A 19314-nucleotide genomic window follows, 5' to 3' on the forward strand; every position below is an offset into this window, starting at 1 on the left:
TCAGTGAGGGAGAAAGACGAAGGGAAGGAGCCAGCGGAGCAGGCTGGGGGCCTCCCGCCTCCGCAGGTCTCCTCTGCAAACGCACGGGGCGGGAAGCCCCCGCAGCAGCCCCGGCACGTCCGGGGCCGTTTCCACGGCACCGCTAGGGCGGCCAGAGTCGGCGTTCGCGGGCGGTGACCCGCCGACCCCCGCGGGCCCTCTGCGGGCCGCCGAAGGTCGCTCTCCGCTCCGGGCGAAGTCGGGCGGCGGGGAGGCTCGGCACCCGCGCAGGGGGCGCGGCGGCGAGGGTGGGGGGCGCCGAAGCGTTTCCTGGGTGAGCGCGGCGGCCGGGCCCGTTTCCGGAAGGCTGATTGCATCAGGTGTGGAGCCGGCGCCTCCTCGGCCCAACCTGGCGGCCACTGCGCCTGCGCGCGCCGCCCCGCCCCGCCCCGCCGCCGCCGACTCCACCGCGGGTTTTCCTCCGGGTCTGGAGGAGCCCGAGCCGGGAGGGGCCCGAGCCCCGGGCCCTGCGGGGCGGGACTCCTGGGGGGCCGCGGGGAGCCGTGGGGTCCCCGGCAGTGGCGTGCCGCGGCCGGAGGAGCTGCCTGGAAGGGGGGCTGGTCCTGCAGCTGAAGGGCGGGGTGGTCTCGGGTTGGCCGGTTTCGTCGCCCCTCTGGACCTAAGGGTCGGAGACCAGCACTGGAAGCCTTTCCAGTTCGGGGTCTGCATTTTATTAAGTTGAGTTGACCCATGGCCTCTGGCTGTGCGTGGTCCGCAGACTCAGTAGGCGGATCTGGGGGGGGGGGGGCAGCGACTCAGCCCTAAGGGTGAGCACTTTGATGGATTTATAGGGATTACTCAGCGCCAATATCGGTTTTCTGTTGCAGTAAGGAGCAACGTGACTGTTGGCCTTCAGGTGGTTCTGAGAATTGTTCGTGGGAGAGGTTTTTAGGGGTGCAGACGCCGGAAACCATTAATCCGCAAGGCAGCTTCCCTCCCCGCTCCCCCAGTTACTTAACAACCCTATATGCGCCAGCATCAGGGACCCTTATGTACTTTTATACACGTGTAGTAGAGTTCTCTCCTAGCATCCTCCGTGTTTTATATGACATTTTAAAAAAGATTTTTAAAAATTTATTTATTCATGAGAGAGACAGAGACAGAAGCAGGCTTCATGCCAGAAGCCCGATGTGGGACTCGATCCCGGGATCCCAGGATCATGCCCTGGGCCAAAGGCAGGCGCTGAACCCCTGAGCCACCCAGGGATCCCAATATATGACATTTTTTGAGTGATTATTTGGTGGATGTCTGTCCACCTCGTTGGACTGGAAGCTTTACGAAGGCAGGGGGTCTGGGTTTTTTTTTATTCAGTGGTATTCCCAGGCTTCCTTGAGACCTTGAGGATCCTCCATACATACATGGTATTGGAAGCAATAAAGCACTGCCGGTCACAACCACACAGAAACCTCACACGGAGAATAAGGAATTAGAGGAATTATTTGAGGAATTAGAGCATATTGGAAGTTTGGGGAAGAGGATGAGGAGAAGCCATAACCTCCTAGCCACTATTAATTCACTTTTAGGATAATCCTCCTGACACAGATCATCGATAAGGCTGTGCGTGTATGTATAGTGATGGTTCTCAGAGTGTGGTCCTCGGGGCCGCGGCACCAGCATTACCTGGGAACTTGTTGGATGTGCAGATGCTTTGGGCCCACTGCACACCTACTCATTCAGAGACTCTGGGAGTGAGACCTGTCAGTTTATTGCTGTCGAGCCCTGGGATGATTCTGACGCAGCCTCCAGCTTGAGGACCACCGCACTGGTGAAGAACAACCCCCCACGGATGCTTGGGGGTTGCTTGGGGGATGCTTGGGGGATGCCAGCCGCAGTGTCCAGAGCAGAGCGCTGATTCCTGCTTACTGAGTATCCCTTCTTCTCAGGCATCTGCTCGTCTGCTTACAAATCGAATTATAGGTAATATTCCTGGAGGTGAAAAGGAAATTATGCTTTTCTCCTCCTGCAGGTATGTTTCTCCCCTGAAGTGATCTTGCTGTGATTTTCACATCAAGGGGTGGTGTGTGTGTGTGGCATACGCCTGGGGTTCTGGATAAGGAGGCAGAAGTTCTCGCCTCCAAGTTGCAGCTGGGTGGGTGTGGGCAGCTTTCCTCTGGGTGCATTTTCCCATTATAAAGGATTGCAGACGTGCGGGGGAAAGGACTGGCCGGGGATGAGGCTGCCCAGCTGCCTTTTGGTGCAGACAGACGCCAGGCCGCATGGAGGGGATGCTGGGCTGCATCGCGCCTCCCGGGCGCCCCTGCCTCCCTGCCGTCCTCCGCGGCGAGCGGGGCACCGAGGGTCCCAGAGGCCGCGAGCCTCTGCCTGCAGGGGTCGCCCTAGGAGCGCGGCCCGCCCCCTCCTCCTCGGCCCCCGCCCCCGGCCCCGCCTTTCCCGGTTCGGCCCCCGCGCGGCCGGGCCCCTCCAGCCTCTCGTCGCGCAGCCGCCGCCAAAGCCTGGAGAAGTGGAATCTGGCCGGCGCCGCTGCCTGCGCGGGACTCGCCGAGCGGCACTGGGCATGCTCAGTCGCGGAGCCCGTCCTGGTCTCAAGTAGGAAGCTCGTGCGCTGCAGCCGCAGCTGATCCGGGCGCTCCGGGGAGAAGGCGAGACTGGAGCCGAGCCGCCGGGCGCCGGGGCCGGAGCGAGCGCGGCGCGCACCGCCGGTGAGCCTCGCCTTCTTCCTGGCTTGTGCCCTGGACCCCGGGCGGCCCGGGAGTGCCGGCGGCAGAGCCGGGCAGCGGCAGCGGCAGCGGCAGCGGCGTGCGACGAGCGGCTGCGTGCAGCCCCGGCGGCTGCTCCTCTCCTGCCGGCCCCGGGGCTGCGCGGCCCCTGCCGCCCGCCCCGCCGCAGCCACAGCTGCAGCAGCTGCCGCCGCCTCTGCAGCGGGCGCCGGTGGCGGAGTCCGGGGCGCCCCGCGCTCGCGCCGCAGGGCCGGCGGGGCGGCCCGGCGACCGCGGGCGCACTCCTGGACTTGCATCCCTCTCGCTTGCCGGCGCCCTCGTTCCCGCGGCAGCCCGGGCTTGGCCGGGCCTGGGGCGCGGGAGACGGGGCCGCAGGGGGTGCGCCCGGGTGGGGCTGCGGAGCGCACGGCGGAGGGCGGGCGCCGGCGGGCAGGGCGCACACCCCCTTGCCCGGGCACCGGCCTCGGCTGCGCGCCGCGCGGCTGGGCTCCCCTCCCTCCCGGGGCGGGCGGCGCGCTCCTGCCGGGGACTTGCGGGCGGCGCCGGCTCCTCGGGGTTCCGACGCTGGCCGCCGGCAGACCAAGGGGGAAAAGTTCATTTCCCCCGCGCAGGCACGGAGCGTTTGAGCTAGAAAATGGCTGTGCGGAGGGGACCGAACCGGGGAGGCGGGCCCCGGGGTCCCGAGAGCCCCTCCGCCGCCCGCCGCGCCGCGTGGAGGGTCGGACGCTGGAAATGACATTGGTGCGATGGGGACAGTGCTGGGCGGAGGGACGGATGCGGAGTCCCAAGGAAACGATGCAAGGTGGTCTGGACCGCAGGTGGTCTCTGGAGCTGAGGGGGCAGGGGCCCGAGGGCCGAGGGGGCGTGGGGCTCGCATTAAACAAAAATACGTTGGAGAAATCAGATTTCGGTTGTAGCCGTTTTGTAGTCAAGTTCTGCGCAGTTTAGAGCCACGACTGTCAACAAGCGTTTTTGGGTGGATTGAGTGGTGGTGGTGGTGGTGGTGGTGGTGGGGGGGGGGGGGGGGGACTGGGAATAAGGGTCAGTGTTGGAAGCCCGGGCAGGACTGGACTCTCGGAGGGCATAGTGTTGAGAAGTCCCTCCATCACTGGTGTCCCTTTGCACACGATCACTTAGGTGAGATCTCTGAAGGGTTGTCATAAAACGATGCCAGCAGTGCTGCTTTCAGTTCCAAGAAATGAGGAAACTTTGCGAGATTGGCAACTGTGTGTCATTTGTTCTGATACTTGACCGATTTAAACCACCCAACAGTGGCACCCTGATCTGTCGTTCTGGATTTAGGTCTCGTAAGCCTTTATTTATTTATTTTTCCTTGTCACGGGCTTCCGTTTGTCCTCAAATGGCCATGATAATGAAGGATGCCTGACTTGGTGGAGCTGGCCTTTCAGGGATATACTCTTTAAAGGGGGATTTCTTCTGGAACTTCGGTAGCCGCTCAGATGTGTTTTCCGTTTGTAGCTTGAGAACAATAATTGCTCAACAATTGTTTGTCGTAACTTGCAGAATCTTAGAAATGCACTTTATTGCAAGGGATGGCATGTAGCAAATGGGTGAGAAGCGTCTGCGCTGGGGGAGATGCCGGGAGAACGCAGGTGGCAGTAGAGTACAATGGGCTAGTGGTCGGAACACCAGGGGAGAAGCAAGCAGATCAAGATTTCTGTTGCTGGCCTTTTGTCATCATTTTACTGTGTGCCCCCCCCCCCCCATCACTTGGAGTCTTCAGTATCTAGGGATATCCCTAGATATTTGCTCAGAGCCTTTGAGAAAGGATTCTAAAGTTGAGATTGTTTTCTAGGGAAGGAGTTTTCTTGAACTTCTATTCTCTTTTCCAAAGGATGCTTTTGACTAGATAATTCGCCCTCAAGCAGCCAGCACCATTCAGCACTTTCTGAAACTTTTATAAAGTGGTAGTGGAAAAGCTTAATGAACTGAAGTGTAAAAGATCGGCATTTTACATTTAACTGGAGTAATGTGAATAAGAGACTACAGAATTATTTAAGAAAAGACTACTAAGTGTTGCAAGAATCCACATGTATAAAGATAACGTATTTTAAAATTGTTACTCTTTTTATGTCATGTTTCAACTTTTTAATGACTGTTTCTTTTCCTGCCACCAGAAAAATACTGAAATTTTTCCCCCTCTATTACAACAGGAATTAATACTAAAAAGCTTGCCATAATATTAGTACAGGGTTATGGGGACAACTCTGATGTCAGAATATCTAAATTTATCTTTTTTTCTTTTTTCTTTTTTTAAATTTTTTTATTTATTTATGATAGTCACAGAGAGAGAGGCAGAGGGAGAAGCAGGCTTCATGCACCGGGAGCCCGATGTGGGACTCGATCCCGGGTCTCCAGGATCACGCCCTGGGCCAAAGGCAGGCGCCAAACCGCTGCGCCACCCAGGGATCCCCTAAATTTATCTTTTAAGGAAAATATAATGTTGTTTCTCTGCATCTTTTTTTTAGTTACACTTTAAAAAAATATATTTTCAATAGGCTTCACACCCAATGTGGGGCTTGAACTCACTAGCCTGAGATTAGGACCTAAGCTGAAATCAAGTATCTGATGCTTAACCCACTGAACCATCCAGGCACCCCAGTTACACTTTTAAAATAGACATTAGTCTGATATTATAACACCTTGAATTTTCCATAGCTGTAAGACTTTTAGGAAAGTATTTTAAGAAGGTATTACTAGTTATGTGGGTGATACTTATTTCCCTTCTTTGGGTTAAGGATATTTGTTTAATGCCTGCTCTGTATCAACCTGATACAGTTGCAATGGCTTGTCAGAGTCAGAGTGACAGATTCTCTGCAGTAGCCTGGTGGGATTTGGTGCAAAGACCATCAGCCAGTGACTTCCAACACTTGCCTTCTGGGCCAGACTCTTCTGCTACTTTAACTTACTGTGTGTGATCTTGGGAATGTCAGTTTATTTTTCTGGGCCTCAGTTTTTCCATCTGTAAAATGAGAGAGTTGCAGTACAGTGCACTCTCTGGATGCCTGTTGAGTTCTTTTGTCTGGTTTCAAGGGTCTATGATGCAACCTTTGGAGGAGGGGGTACTGCATGTAGAGCATTACATGAAGGTGATTTTGTGTTTCGCAGAGTCTGGCCTGTCCTGCTTTGAGGAATCTCCCCCCCCCCCCCCCGCCCCGCCCTTTTTTTGGCCAAATCCTGGCTGCCTTTTTAGTTTTTGTTAAAGAATGGTTGTCATAAAATTAACTCTGTGGCCCTTCCAAGTCTAGGTAGGAGATAAGGGGATGATTAGATTTGGATAAAGCACACTAGATATTTGAAACTGTTTCATAGCATCTTCTGAGGTGAGTCTCTGCTCTTGGGCATGCAGATAAGCTGAGAAAGAAGCCGCCACAGAGGAAGGTGTCCTGTGTCTTGGGTGTCGGGCCCACTTAAGTGAAATTTTGGCCAGCCTGTTCCATGTCTCCATCCTCTCTCTCTTTAGCCTTTGATTAGAAATGTAGCCCTTGGTCTCTAGAATAAAATTCTCATCATCAGGTGTCCAGGTGTCCAGGGTCAGCTACTGCAGTAAACAGGAGTTGTGGCTGGTGCAATGGACCTACTCTACTTTGGCAAGATTGTGAACTTTTTTTGTTTTTTCTCTTGGCAATTTATGGTGATGGGTCAGAAAGCAAAGGAAACTGGTCCTTTTGGTGTTTGTAGTGCACTTTGCTTTCACGATGCTCCCAAAGCTCAATGTCCTGAATGAACCTTTCAGTGGGGCAGGGGAGGAGATGCCAGGGTTGTTACCCATATTTTAATAGTTGATAATAAACAGACAGTGAATGAAACAGACAGAAGTGAAGCGCTTCTGGTATTAACCAGGCTGCAGGGTTGCTGGGCATTTGGTAGGAGTGGAGTGATAACTTTGAACAAGAGGTGAGAGCCATAAGAGAGGAAGCACACAAAGAGCAGAAGACAGTCAAGTCACTACAAGTTGGCAAAAAGTAAGAAGCCTACATCAGTTTAAAAGTATTAGAGGCCTTTAGGTGTAGACTCATAGGAGACATTCCCTTTCTGCATAATCTTATTTCTATAATGTTTGAATCTTACCTGCTTTCCTAAGCACTGAATGGATGCTAGGACAGGCATTACTCTTATCATCAGAAAAGTCTTACTGTGAAATTTATTGGTACATGAGATGTACAGACTTCTATGGAGAAATATGGGAAGAGAACATGGAAAAATGAATGGTATGGAATTATGGATTAAGTTGTTTCTTTGCTTATTAATGATTTGACAGTGATTATAGATAAGGTGAACTACTCTTTGCCTCCTGTGGAAATCTTGCAAGATTTTTGTCTGCTACGTAATAGCTGAGGTTTTTATTTTTATTTTTTTTTAATTTTTATTTATTTATGATAGTCACACACAGAGAGAGAGAGAGAGGCAGAGACATAGGCAGAGGGAGAAGCAGGCTCCATGCACCGGGAGCCCGACGTGGGATTCGATCCCAGGTCTCCAGGATCGCGCCCTGGGCCAAAGGCAGGCGCCAAACCGCTGCGCCACCCAGGGATCCCTAGCTGAGGTTTTTAAAGTGTAACTTTATGCTTTAGGAATGCTTAGAGTGGGAGGAAGAGTAGTTTGGGTTTGTGTTTTTCTTTTAAAATTGACTAAGAAGAATGTAGTTTTATAACTGAGCTAGGAGTGTGTACCTAGGGGCATGAGGCTGGAGAGAACTTGCAGAGAGCTCTAGATAGTGAAGGGAAACACTGTTTTTAAAGAAGGAAGGCTTGGCATCACAGTGGTATAAGATGTAATGTTTCCCTGATGCCCTATACGTCAGATTTTAGCTTCCACTCAAAATTTAAAAGTGCAAAGCACAGTATTAGGTCCATGGCCATTGCTGTGAGTGATGTGTTTGCTGTCCTTATCAAAATAATGATGATGTTGTAGTGAATATTTTGTAAGTGTGTCCAATTGAGGAGATGTGTCCTTTTTTCTCTGAGACTATACCCTTCTGATTTGGGGATAAGAATTCTTTTATGATTTGATGGGAATATTTTTATTTGGCAGCTTAATGGTCCATGAAATTGATAAGTCTGGGAAGCCGGGTTTGAGATGTTGAGAGCCATGCCCTTGGGATAGAATGAATAGTGGAGGCCAAGCCAAACTAGAGCTTATGGGTGGGTTGATGGGGCCTCTGGGCCTTCCAGGAATGTAGGGTCACTGGTATAGACTCAGGGTCTTAGGAGCTTAGAAGAAGCTAATTTTGAAAGTGCTCTGGGAACCAGCAGATATTTTTGAATTATAGCCCAAGAATGTCAATGGAAGTGCCAAAATGAAAGATGAGGGTCTGAGAGCAGAAAGGACAACTGATTGTAATGTGAATTTCAGCAGGCAAAGCCTCAAAATGACAGATCCTAGTGTTGGTTTCTTTGCACACAGGCCTCTTTCTGCCAAGGCGGCACACTTTAGCAATATGGGGTTGGTGATTCTAGGAAATGCTGATGGAGTCAAGGCCGTAGAAACACAAGTGGTGTAATAGCCAGCTTGGTTTGGACCTTTGCAATATCATGTCTTCCAGAGCAAGCCTTGATGAATCGCTAGAGGAACCTTAAGAATAATTTGCTCAAGGCATTGCAAACCCAAATTATTACTGTGTTTTAAACAGTAGGATAAGAAAATAATATATTTAAAGATGATATTTGAAAAATCTATGCTAAATGATATCTGGATCTTGCTGATCATCATTGATAATATAGTATTAATGTTATTATGGAGCTCTTTGTGTTAAGAGCTTTATCACTATTACCTTATTTAAGTCTTACAAAATGCTGTGATGCTGTTCCCATTTTAGAGATAAGGAAACTGAGGTCCTTTTCACTAAAGTCTTTATAGTAAACAGTGACACTTTCCCTGTAACTGTAATCAATATGAAGGCACCCATGGTTGCTAGAGATCCTAACAGAATGAAGAAATAACATTTGGTAACTAAGGGTCAACTGTGTGCCTCGTGTTATACAGGAAACATTTCACTTAGTCCTTTGGGGTACCTCCTCCTTGACGAGTGAAGAACCTTCCTAAATTCACCATTTGGGGAAAAGGTGAAAATTTCACCTTTCATCCATTTTCAAAATGGACATTACTGTAAATCCACATATTTATTTATTTTTATTTATTTTTTATGTTTTAAATCCACATATTTAATGATGGAATTAGTTCTTTCATATTATGGCTCCAATATGCATTTCTTTCATGTGAATACAAATTGAGTAGCAGAAAATCCAAATATCATTTCTAAATTTGTCTGACTAGGCGTTGCTGTGTAACCTCTCTGGACAGATTGCAGTCTAGAATGTTTCTGTTGTAAATAAAATACACTGGAATCTGATTAGTTGTCATGCGTCTATCATGAGGCAATGCTAGAATGACAGAGGCTTCCGATGACTGGAAAAAGGTGAAGTGAGTGTTTCCAGGTTTCTCCGGCTGCCTGTGGCTGACTCAAGATTTCTGGTTGCCCAAGCGGTGGGTCTGGAGAAAGAACTTCAGAACCCCAGATGATGGTTCCTCCCTTTGGGAGCATCCAGCATGCTCCTGGATGCCAGCTCTGTTCTTACCTTCTGATCTTCATTTGATTTCCCAAGGGGACTTTTGACCTGAGCAAGAGAGGTCAAAAGAGGTGGATCTGCTGATTTGCTAGGCAGTACTATTTGTCAGTGGAAGTGAATAAATTAGAATTTCTTTAGTATGAGTTAGGTTTCTTGAGTTGATTTTTTTCCATAAGTGAACCAATACAAAATTTCTGAACTTAACTGAGGCATAGTCTGGACTCACAGGGGTATAGATGCTTTGAGAAGCACTGGTTCAACTTCACGTTCTTCTGGTATCTGACCAGAATCTCTTATCCTCTCCAGTAACCAAGCTTGCTTGCTTGCTTGCTTTCTTTCTTTCTTTCTTTCTTTCTTTCTTTCTTTCTTTCTTTCTTTCTTTATTTATTTTTAAGCTTTATTTATTTATACATTTTTCAGATCACTAGTGAAGACAGACTTTTTTTGTGTGTGCGTGACAGGAAAACTTAGCTTTCTTTGTTCATGTCTTTGTTCAGCAAATGTTTTTTGAGGACATACTTTGTGCCAGGTACTGTGCAGAGTTCAGGAAGACAGACAGGAATGTACCAGAGCACTGATGATATGGTGCTACGGTAGAGGCATGTGTGTGAGGTCTGAGCAAGTGGTCCTGTCTCCATGGGAGTGGAGAGGCCTCATGGAATAGGAGCTGTGGCAAGGGACTCCTGTAAACCCCCACTACAGAAAACCCTTCAGCTAACTCCTTTTCCATTTTTCCTTGCCTCCATAGAATTGTCATATCCAACACCTGGGATTTGCCACACCTTCCAAAGAGAACCTAGAGATTTGCCCTTTCAAGTCTTTATAGCTATGGTTCTCAACAAGGGAGGAGGGCAGTTTTGCTCTCCAGGGAATATTGTCAATATCTGGAGATGTTTCTGATTGTCATGACTTTGGAAGGAGTACTGCTGGCATCTAGTAGGGTAGAGGCCAAGGATGCTTGTAAATGTCCTACAGGAAGTACATGCACAAGACAGCCCTGCAGGGAGGTAGTAGGGATTTGGTGGTTAAGAGCCAGACTCTTAGAGTTCCAATATTGCTGGGCAATTTAACAGCCATATGACTGAGGCCAACAGAATTACAGAATTACAGGTGGAGAACAGAATTAACAGTGCTTTAGTTCCCTTATCCATAAGTAGGAATACTATATATGATACGGTTAAGTGGATTTCATGAGTTAATATAGAAATATAATAATGAATATTTGGCATAAAGGAAGATCTTAACAGTTATTATTCATTTTAAGCAAAAACTAACTTTTGACTCCAAAGAGGTTGAATTTAGGGAATCCAGGGCAGCCAAGTTTGTGGCACCACCTCTTAGTATGCTTTGCTGTAAGAACTGGCCACTGTTTTTCTTTCTCTGGTTCCTTTTTGTCCATAGATTTTATTTTTCACTCTCTCCACCTCTTGATTGTAGGACTTTGATAGCTTTGTCTTTCATCCTTTTTTTCCCAGGGACCCAAATTTATGCCCTTAATGAACCTTTCTTTCCCTGGAGGGCGCAGAAATATATTTACGATTTTCCTTAGCTCTGTCTATTTTGGGAATGGTGAGAAAACAGGAAGCAGGTCAGGGGAGAGCTGCCTTACTTCCTGATTGTCACAGCTCCCTTCTCTATAAAATTCCATGCAAGACTGAGAGGCAGGTGGTAGTGCCTGCTTAGTAACTAACTCTTCCCTCTACGCCCACCGGCTCCACCCCCAAGTTAGGTGCCTACTCCTTCTAAAATACCCTGTAATTGGGTCACAACATCTGCCTGCTTGAAATCATTTCTAAAAATCAAAGCAAAGATGCAAGCTGTGTCAGTGGGATTTAAAATGTCTCGGTCTTCTACTTCAAGGTTTCGGAGTCTTGTTTTGTTCTGAAAACAAAAGGGAGCAAACTTGTTATCTCAGGTGACAGTGTCTTTGTGGCCTAGAACTGTGTCTTATTTTCACTTGCAAAAGTGCTCAAACCATGGTCCTTGCTGACTCGTGGCCTCCACTTAGCAGATCAAATTTACTGTCAAATTTTCCTAGCATAATTGACTTGAAGAGATTTTCATTCTGTGTTTTGAATGGGATCCACAGACTGGAGAAAAATGAAGATGTTCAGTTCATCATAAGCTTTCTGACTCCTTCCCGATGACACGGTCATCTCATCCCCGGATGAGGGCAGTGGCCTCTCAGTGGCCTCCTGGCCTGTCCAGCTCCATTCATTCAGTTTGGCTTCCGAAGCGCTGGGCACTGTTCCAGATGCTGCCTGTGGAAACTGACCAGGGTGGAAACCGACCTGGATGGCCACTGTCTCTGCCTGCCTGAAGCTCTCTGGCTGTAGGGAAAGCTGGCAACTGTGATAAAATGTGCTGTGTGCTACCAGGAGGGGAGGTGGGAAGTACTTAGTGCTTCTCGATCAGCATTTGCCCTGGTTGGGGGTGTGTGTGTGTGTGCGTGGGGTGTGTGGCAGACAAGGCTTCCAAAGGGAAGGGATGCTCAGGGTAGTCCACAGCGTGCCTGGCACCTCCATCTGTGCAGCCGTGGAAGGCGCCCCTGACCCCAGGCCCCCACGTGGAGCCCTGCTGTTGCGGATTGTGTCCCACTACTATCACCTCTCGTCCCCCATGGCCTCTCTGTTTATGCTCTGCATTGCCTCCAAGGTGATCTTCAGAAATCCTCTACAGGTCCGGGCATGCCCATCCCAGCCCTCCAGGGGCTCCTCACTCACTGCCCTCACGACGATGGGCCAGCTTCTTGGCATCGCACCTGGTACCCTTCATGATACTGCTTTGCTTTCCATCTCTTGCTCTGAGCTTTGAGCCACACCGTTCTTTCAACATGCCTGGTTTTCTCTGGCCTTCGGGCTCTTATCCTGTGTTCCCGTCACCTGCAACCATCCTTATTGTCTGTGTATTCTTCACTTCCTTGACTTTTTTTGTTCCTCCTCCACAAAGTGGCTTAATCATCATCCACCTCAGTGTGTGTCAGAATGACCCAAGGGCTTACTAAAGTAGACATTGCTGGTCTCACCCCCCAAATTTCTGATTCGGAGGCCTGTGATGTGGCCCAGTCAAAATCCGTACCTCTGACAATTTCCCAGGTGATGTTGATGCTGCTGGACTGGGGACCACACTTGGAAGACCACTGGGGACATGGTTACCCAGAACAGGATGACTGGCTCTTGCTGCCACAGTGAGCGCCTGGTACCCTGTCCTCCATCGTGCCCTTTGGGTCACACTGCATTGCACCTGCTTACCTCCCTGGCTTGGCTCATAACCTGTAACCCCTTGAGGGATGACACTGCTACTGGTTTGTCTTTGTGCTCTCAGGGCTTAGAAATCCTGGATGCTCAGTCATTCTCTGTCAAAGAATGAATTTGTGAATGAGAAGTAATTTTGTCATTGGAAGCTTTAATAAATATGCCCCAGAACATGTGTGACACCTAGTTCTTCTGACAGTCTACCCCCAGTTGTGACGGTATAGGTTTATACCATGATGTTAAGGATTAAGGACATCGGCATGCGGTTGGTTAACACAAGAGCCAGTTAACTATGTGGTTCGGTGTCTAAATTCTAGAAAGGTCTTTAAATAGTCAGCTTAGTATGAAAATAGGCATCCAAAAGAAATGCAGATGTCATTTAATTTAGCGACCATAGCATAACTGTGGCCTCTTTATTTGAAGTAATAAATCTTACTGAACTGGTCTTAAATGTAACCAGATGTTTAAGTAATCATTCTTCCAAGCCAGTGAGAGGGATGGCTAGAACACTTCATGTACTCACTCAGTCCATAAATGTTCATTGAACACCTGCTATGTGCCAGTAGGCCCTAGGATATGGCACTGAGTAAAACACTCCTGCTTTCTGGGTGGGAGGTGCCATGAAGAAGACAGAGATGGGTGATGTCATGAAAAGTGCCCAGTGGGCTCCTTCAGATCACGTGGTGAGTAGGTGTCTATTTGGCTGTGTCCTGAGTGGCAGGAAGTGACGACCAGGTCTATCAAGATCATGACATAGAGAGGTGCAATTGAAGGGCACGAGAATGCTGCAGAGGACCTAACTTTAAAACATCTTTTTGGGGAGCCCTAATACCTCTCTAGTTTTGAAGACTGGATTGATGTCACCTTTATTATGTGCATGCTTATCCAGATATGGGCTCTAACCTTGCTTCCACAACATCCAAAGCAGTACTTGCCACAGTACTTCCCAGAGGGTGATGAGTGAATCCAGAGTGACTGGGAATATGTTGGGAATAAAGACTTCTGCCATCAAGTTCAGAAAACTGCATGTACTTTCTCTTTCCATTAATATATTCAGGAAGTCCTACTGAAAAGAAAGTTCATTTAATCCAGCATTTGCCTGTGGGCCAGTTTTGCACAGTGTGCTTGCTCTCAACTGATGTTTTTTCTTGCATACCTCAGACAACCAGCTGTAAAGGTGCTGCTTTGTGCGCACCTAAAAAGAATATTTCATGTGACACAGACTTTTCTCTCCTCTTCACGTCCCACTTACCCTTTGGTGACTTTGATTGTTGAAGAAGAGGCAGAGGAGGGAATTCTCATATTGGTTTTCCAAAAGCCTCCTGCCTAGTTGATCAGACCTATTGATTTGGGTCCAAAGATAAATGGCCTTTAGAGTCTGAGAGATCATTGCTCATTTGCTGCATTCAGGGAGGAGCCTGCTGGAGTGTCACATGGGATTCAAGCTGTTCCTGCACATGCTTTAGCCTCAGTTGCTTTCACAAAGAATGGTTTGCGATCGAGTTGTTCCTCTTATGACGTCATTGTCTTCTTCATTGCTTTGGGTGTCCACTCACCCTAAGTAAAGTGGGGGGAAAGGAGTGACCTGCTTGGAGTGCCTAAGGGTGAGCCTTATTTATGAATAATAAACCTGGATCAGACACTGTATTCTGAGTTTTTGCTGATGTTTTAGAATCTTCCTTTCAACCTAGATTTTGGCCCTTCCTGAAGTCAGAGCAGATGGACAGGGTCTTTTTGAAGTTTTCTTCTCTGGTAACCTTTTTTTTTTTTTTTTTTTTTAAGATTTTATTTATTCATGAGAGACACAGAGAGGCAGAGACATAGAGAGAGAAGCAGGCTACCTTAAGGACCCCGATGTGGGACTTGATCCCAGGACCCCTGGATCATGACCTGAGCCAAAGGCAGATGCTCAGGTACTAAGCCACCCAGGTGCCTCTCTTGTTAATCTTTATGGTCCTGGTTTGATACAGCAAGCCAGGAAAGTTTCACAGTGGGACAAGCTCACTGAAAAGTTTCATTTAAGGGAGAGCCTGGGATGAGTCTTTCTGTAAAATAATTGAGAGTAAAAGAACATTTGAGTTAGTCGTCAGGGTTGAGAGGAGACCCCTTCTGGTATTACCAATTTTTTTTGTCCTTGTGGCAATTTCTAGAAAGATGCACTGGGGCCTGACTGATAATAGAGTTAAAGAAGATGTCCCTAAGTCAAGATTTTGGAATGATTAGTCCTTTTGGGTCCTTCGTGTTTGGGTACTCTGTTCTCATGCATTCTGCTCTCTCTAAATGAAATAGGAAATTTAGTATGAGTGGTGGATATGTCAGATACCATTATTGTGGACAGGATCTCCATGTCTTCAATTATGTAGTAGCCCAAAACCCTGCATTCAAGCTAAATGTATTTCAGTGCTTTGGGAAGAAATTGTGTGAGGTGAGGTGCAACAGAAATAACACTCCCTGCTCTTATTCATGAGACCTAGCAATTGGGTCAGTGTCATTTTCTAAAAATGTCTTTTTTTCTAGGACTTGAGGTTATTTCTACTAGAATAAATAAAGGAAGTCTTGTATTCCCTTGACTTTGGTGTAATTGTCTCCCAATCAAAGTCATCTCCTGCTGACTTAGGTTTTATTTCATCTGAAATCATTTTCCTTTACTGTTACTAGATCCAACTGTCTATATATATATATATATATATATATATATATATATATATATATATATTTTACAAGCCACAAGTAGAAACAAGAAATGAAAATAAGATGTGAAGTTTTATTAAATTTTGTCTTTTTCCTAGCTTAGTTCTGAGAACATGTGAATTGCAAGAAAAATCAATATAAAAAAAGAAAGTGGGGGAGAATGTTGATTTGTGACATTTTTATTTTTATTCCCTGGGAAGAAAACAGGATTTTCATTAGATGCCGTCATGCTCTTTTCCACTGAGAGAGATAACAGTAGGATGAATGGCCACATTTGGAGTTTATGTACATTTTTGCTTAACATTTAAATGGTTTTTGTGTAAACATTTGTGAAGCTGTTGCCCTCTTTCTGCAGTACCAACTATTACACGGGATGGTTCCGTTTGCCAAAGACAATTTCATCATATGAGAGTGAAACTTCAGGCAATGCGAGAGCTCAGCAGATACAAGTTTTCATGAAAGCACATTTATTTTTCCTTGGCGTTGACCTTGGAAGTTAATTTTTGAAAAGCTTGAAGGTGTATCATTTTGATTGATAGTTAAGTTAAAGGATACTCAATATGATGTATTTATGCAGATTTCATTTGCATAAAGCAAAAGATGATGAAAGAAAGAATAGAGATAAAAATGGAGTGGCTGTGTTGTGGGATTTTGGGGGATTTTGTTGGCTTTCTCATTCTTCTTCCCTGACCATTGTTACTGTTTTGATATCCTTTTAGTAAGTAGTAGAAGGGAAAAAAAAATTTCTCACATGTTCATTTTTATGTCCTCTAGAGGATGTGCATTTCAGGGTGTTTCTTCAAGGAGACTAACTGGAAACAAAAAAGAACGGCAATATGCTTAGTGAAGTAAGCCAATCACAAAGGCACTGATGTTGTATGAGTGTATTTATGGTACCCAGAATAGTGTAACTCCTGGAGACGGAAAGTAGAAAGGTGGTTGCCAGGGGCTGTGGTGCAGGGGGAATGGGGAGGTGGTATTTAACGGATCCACAGTATGATTTGGGGAAGATGGAAAAGTCCTAAGAATGTGTGGTGGTGATGGTCATACAACAGTGTGAATGTATTTAATGCCACAGAACTGTATACCTAAACATGGTTAAAATGGTGAATTTTTTTATGTGTATTTTACCATAATAAAAGCAAAGGAAGTATAATCTTAGAGAGAGAGAGAGCTGGTCCTGTGTCCTCACATTAGGCTGAAGCTACTCTGGGTGTGTTCTAACCTTTGTGCAGCCTGCCACTGGGGCTGAAACTCTGAAGGGTGCAGTAGGCAAAGACCCCAAGACCTTGGGGGGAGGTGGGCATAGGTGCCACTCAACCTGAACTAGATGCTAAGTTCTTGCCTTTCCAGAAGCTTTCATTTATGAGAAATGAACACTGACTCAAGACAAGTTCAAAATTGTGAATTGAATATGCTCTATGTGGGACATATTTTTGGCCGTATCTGTTACTGACTTCTACTTTGGAAATGAAACAATTTGGTAAAAATTAATCTTCATTTGAATGTCCTCCAAAATTGTGGCACTTCCCCCACTTATTTTGTTGAGTGTTTCCTCAAAGCCAAGTGACTATGTAGCCTAACTTTTCTTTTGCCTCATCCGTGTTGTTCTAAAGAGAGTGTAGACTTTAGGTCTGGACAGGGCCAAGTTTCAGCTTGGGCCTTGCGCTGGGAAGGTGGATATAGGTGGTTTCTCTGCCTGAGCCATGATTTCTCCATCTGTAAAATATCTAGAATGATTCCTTCCTGGTTGGGAGGATTTATTGTGATAAGATGTGAAAATGAGCGCCACTCTTTTGATTACTTTGTGTTGAAATGGCCAGTAGGTTGACCAGATATTCTAGATCATCCCCCATGTGTTATTGTGCTATAGAAGATGGTCCTTCTTTCACAAAGATGGTGCCAAAGGCAAAGAAGGAAGCCCCTGCCCCTCCCAAAGCCGAAGCCAAAGCAAAGGCTTTGAAAGCTAAGAAAGCGGTGCTGAAAGGCTTGCACAGTCACAAAAAAAAGGAAGATCCATAAGGCACCTATATCCCAATGACCCAAGACCCTGGGTCTCCGAAGGCAGCCCACATATCCTTGAAAGAGCGCCCCCAGGAGAAACAAGCTTGATCACTATGCCATCATCAAGTTCCCCCTGACTACTGAGTCAGCCATGAAGAAAATAGAAGAAAATAGTTCAGAATTAAAATATTTTATTTCTTTTTAAGATTTTATTTATTAGAGAGAGAGAGAGAGAGCGCACACACTTGCACAAACACGGGGAGGGGCAGAGGGAGAGGGAGAAGCAGACTCTCTGCTGAGTGGGGCTCATTCCCAAGACCCAGAGATCATGACCTGAGCCAAAGTCAGACACTTAGTCAGCTGAATCACCCAAACCCCCCTCAAGGAAAGGGTAATTCTTCTAGAAAAGGCAAATGGAAAGATGTTTATGATTTGTAGCAGGTTTTTAGCCTTTATATTCAACTACATGTTCTTGGTTTTCCTTGTTACCTCATTCTCTGCTTTGTATTATCTTCAGAGAATGTGAATGATATTCCCTCCATGTGTTTTATGCCTCTTATTATAGTTTGATATCTTTGAAAGACCTGTGGGTTGGGCTTTGATCCTGGGTCTGCCTCTATCAGCACAGTGATCCTGAGCAAGTTACCTCTTTTTCCTCACTTGTGGGAGGATCCCATAGAAATGATAAGGGTTTCGGACACATGGGTGGCTCAGCAGTTGAGCACCTGCCTTCGGCTCAGGGTGTGATCCTGGAGTCCCAGGATTGAGTTCCACATCGAGCTCCCCATATGGAGCCTGCTTGTCTCTCTGCCGGTGTCTCTGCCCCTCCCTCTGTGTCTCTTATGAATAAATAAATAAAATCTTAAAAAAAAAAGAAATGATAAGGGTTGATGTTTATTGAGCACTTACTGTGAGACAGTGGTCACTGTGGCAAATGTGTTACATGGAGGGCATCATTGGGTCCCACACCTTATTTTTTTAAAGATTCTATTTATTCATGAGAGACACAGGAAGAGAGAGGTGGGCTCCATGTAGGAGCCTGATGCGGGACCCAATCCCGGGACTCCAGAATCACACTCTGGGCCAAAGGCAGGCTTCAAACAGCTGAGCCACCCAGGGATCACCTGGGTCCCACACTTTATGAGGAAGCTGCTGTAATTATCCTCTGATGTAGGTGGGGGAATCTGAGGCTCATCAACCTCCACGGGCACACAGCTAACAGGTGATAGGATTGAGCTGAATGTAGATTATGAGGATAGAACTTGGCACTGGGGAAAAGCACTTAGTACATGTGAACGCTGCATGTATCCCTGTGTGTGCGTGTGCGTGCACGCACACACACACACACACACACTGCATACTCTTAAATTAATATTTTCCTAAGATACAATATCTACCAGGTTATAAAATCTGGAATTCCCTAGGGAAGTGGAGAGTATCTAGGACCAACTGGTGTGAGAAAGTACATGTCAGAACCACAAACTGTGTTTGGTTGTGATTGTAGCTGCTTTGCACTTTCTTTTTCTAATTGCCTTTTTAAACAAAGAAAATTTCTATATTTTTTATGGGGTTAATAAATACTTTTAAATGATGTAATTGGGGCTTACTGTTTCTCTTTGGGAAAAAAATCCGTTATTTCTCTAATCACTAAGCATCTTGTCCTGAGAATAATTACATAGGATCAGTTCCAGTTACTAGGGGTGAGCAACTGGCAGTCTTGAAATGTCTGTAAATATATTAGTCTGAAAATTGCATTTTAATGTGGTGTGCTAATAAAATAGAATTTTACTTGCTAAATTATTCCATGTTAATAATGATCTTTTTCTAAGGAAGGCTGTTACTTTTTTTTTTTTTTTTAAATGGGTCGTTCATATCTTCCGAAATAACTTAACTGTCCTTTGGGATAACCTCTTAGACTTCCACTTCTATTTGAGTCTGGAAAGTTGATGGAAGGCAGATAGAATTTCAGGTCAAGACTTTGATTTTAGGAAATATCAGTTCCTCTACAGTTTGCTTTGACTAGCTTTGGCCTATAGTACATCCTGACTTAAATGCTAT

General features: G+C 46.6%; 1 protein-coding gene across 10 annotated transcripts in view; it reads left to right on the forward strand.

Moving 5' to 3' along the window:
• The first annotated feature begins 2487 nt into the window (after nt 1-2487).
• Nucleotides 2488-19314, forward strand: part of APBB2 (amyloid beta precursor protein binding family B member 2) — a 375275-nt gene continuing 358448 nt past the window's right edge. For 7 of the 10 annotated variants that reach the window (XM_038533422.1, XM_038533417.1, XM_038533420.1 and 4 more), the window contains exon 1: nt 2489-2699. The gene's annotated coding sequence lies outside the window, so the exon portion shown is untranslated. Of the gene's footprint in view, nt 2700-19314 lie in introns of all 10 variants that reach the window. The other 3 variants (XM_038533425.1, XM_038533419.1, XM_038533427.1) reach the window with 1 other exon arrangement.

This window comes from Canis lupus, chromosome 3 (genome assembly GCF_011100685.1).
Source record: "Canis lupus familiaris isolate Mischka breed German Shepherd chromosome 3, alternate assembly UU_Cfam_GSD_1.0, whole genome shotgun sequence".
Taxonomy (NCBI): Eukaryota; Metazoa; Chordata; class Mammalia; order Carnivora; family Canidae; genus Canis; species Canis lupus.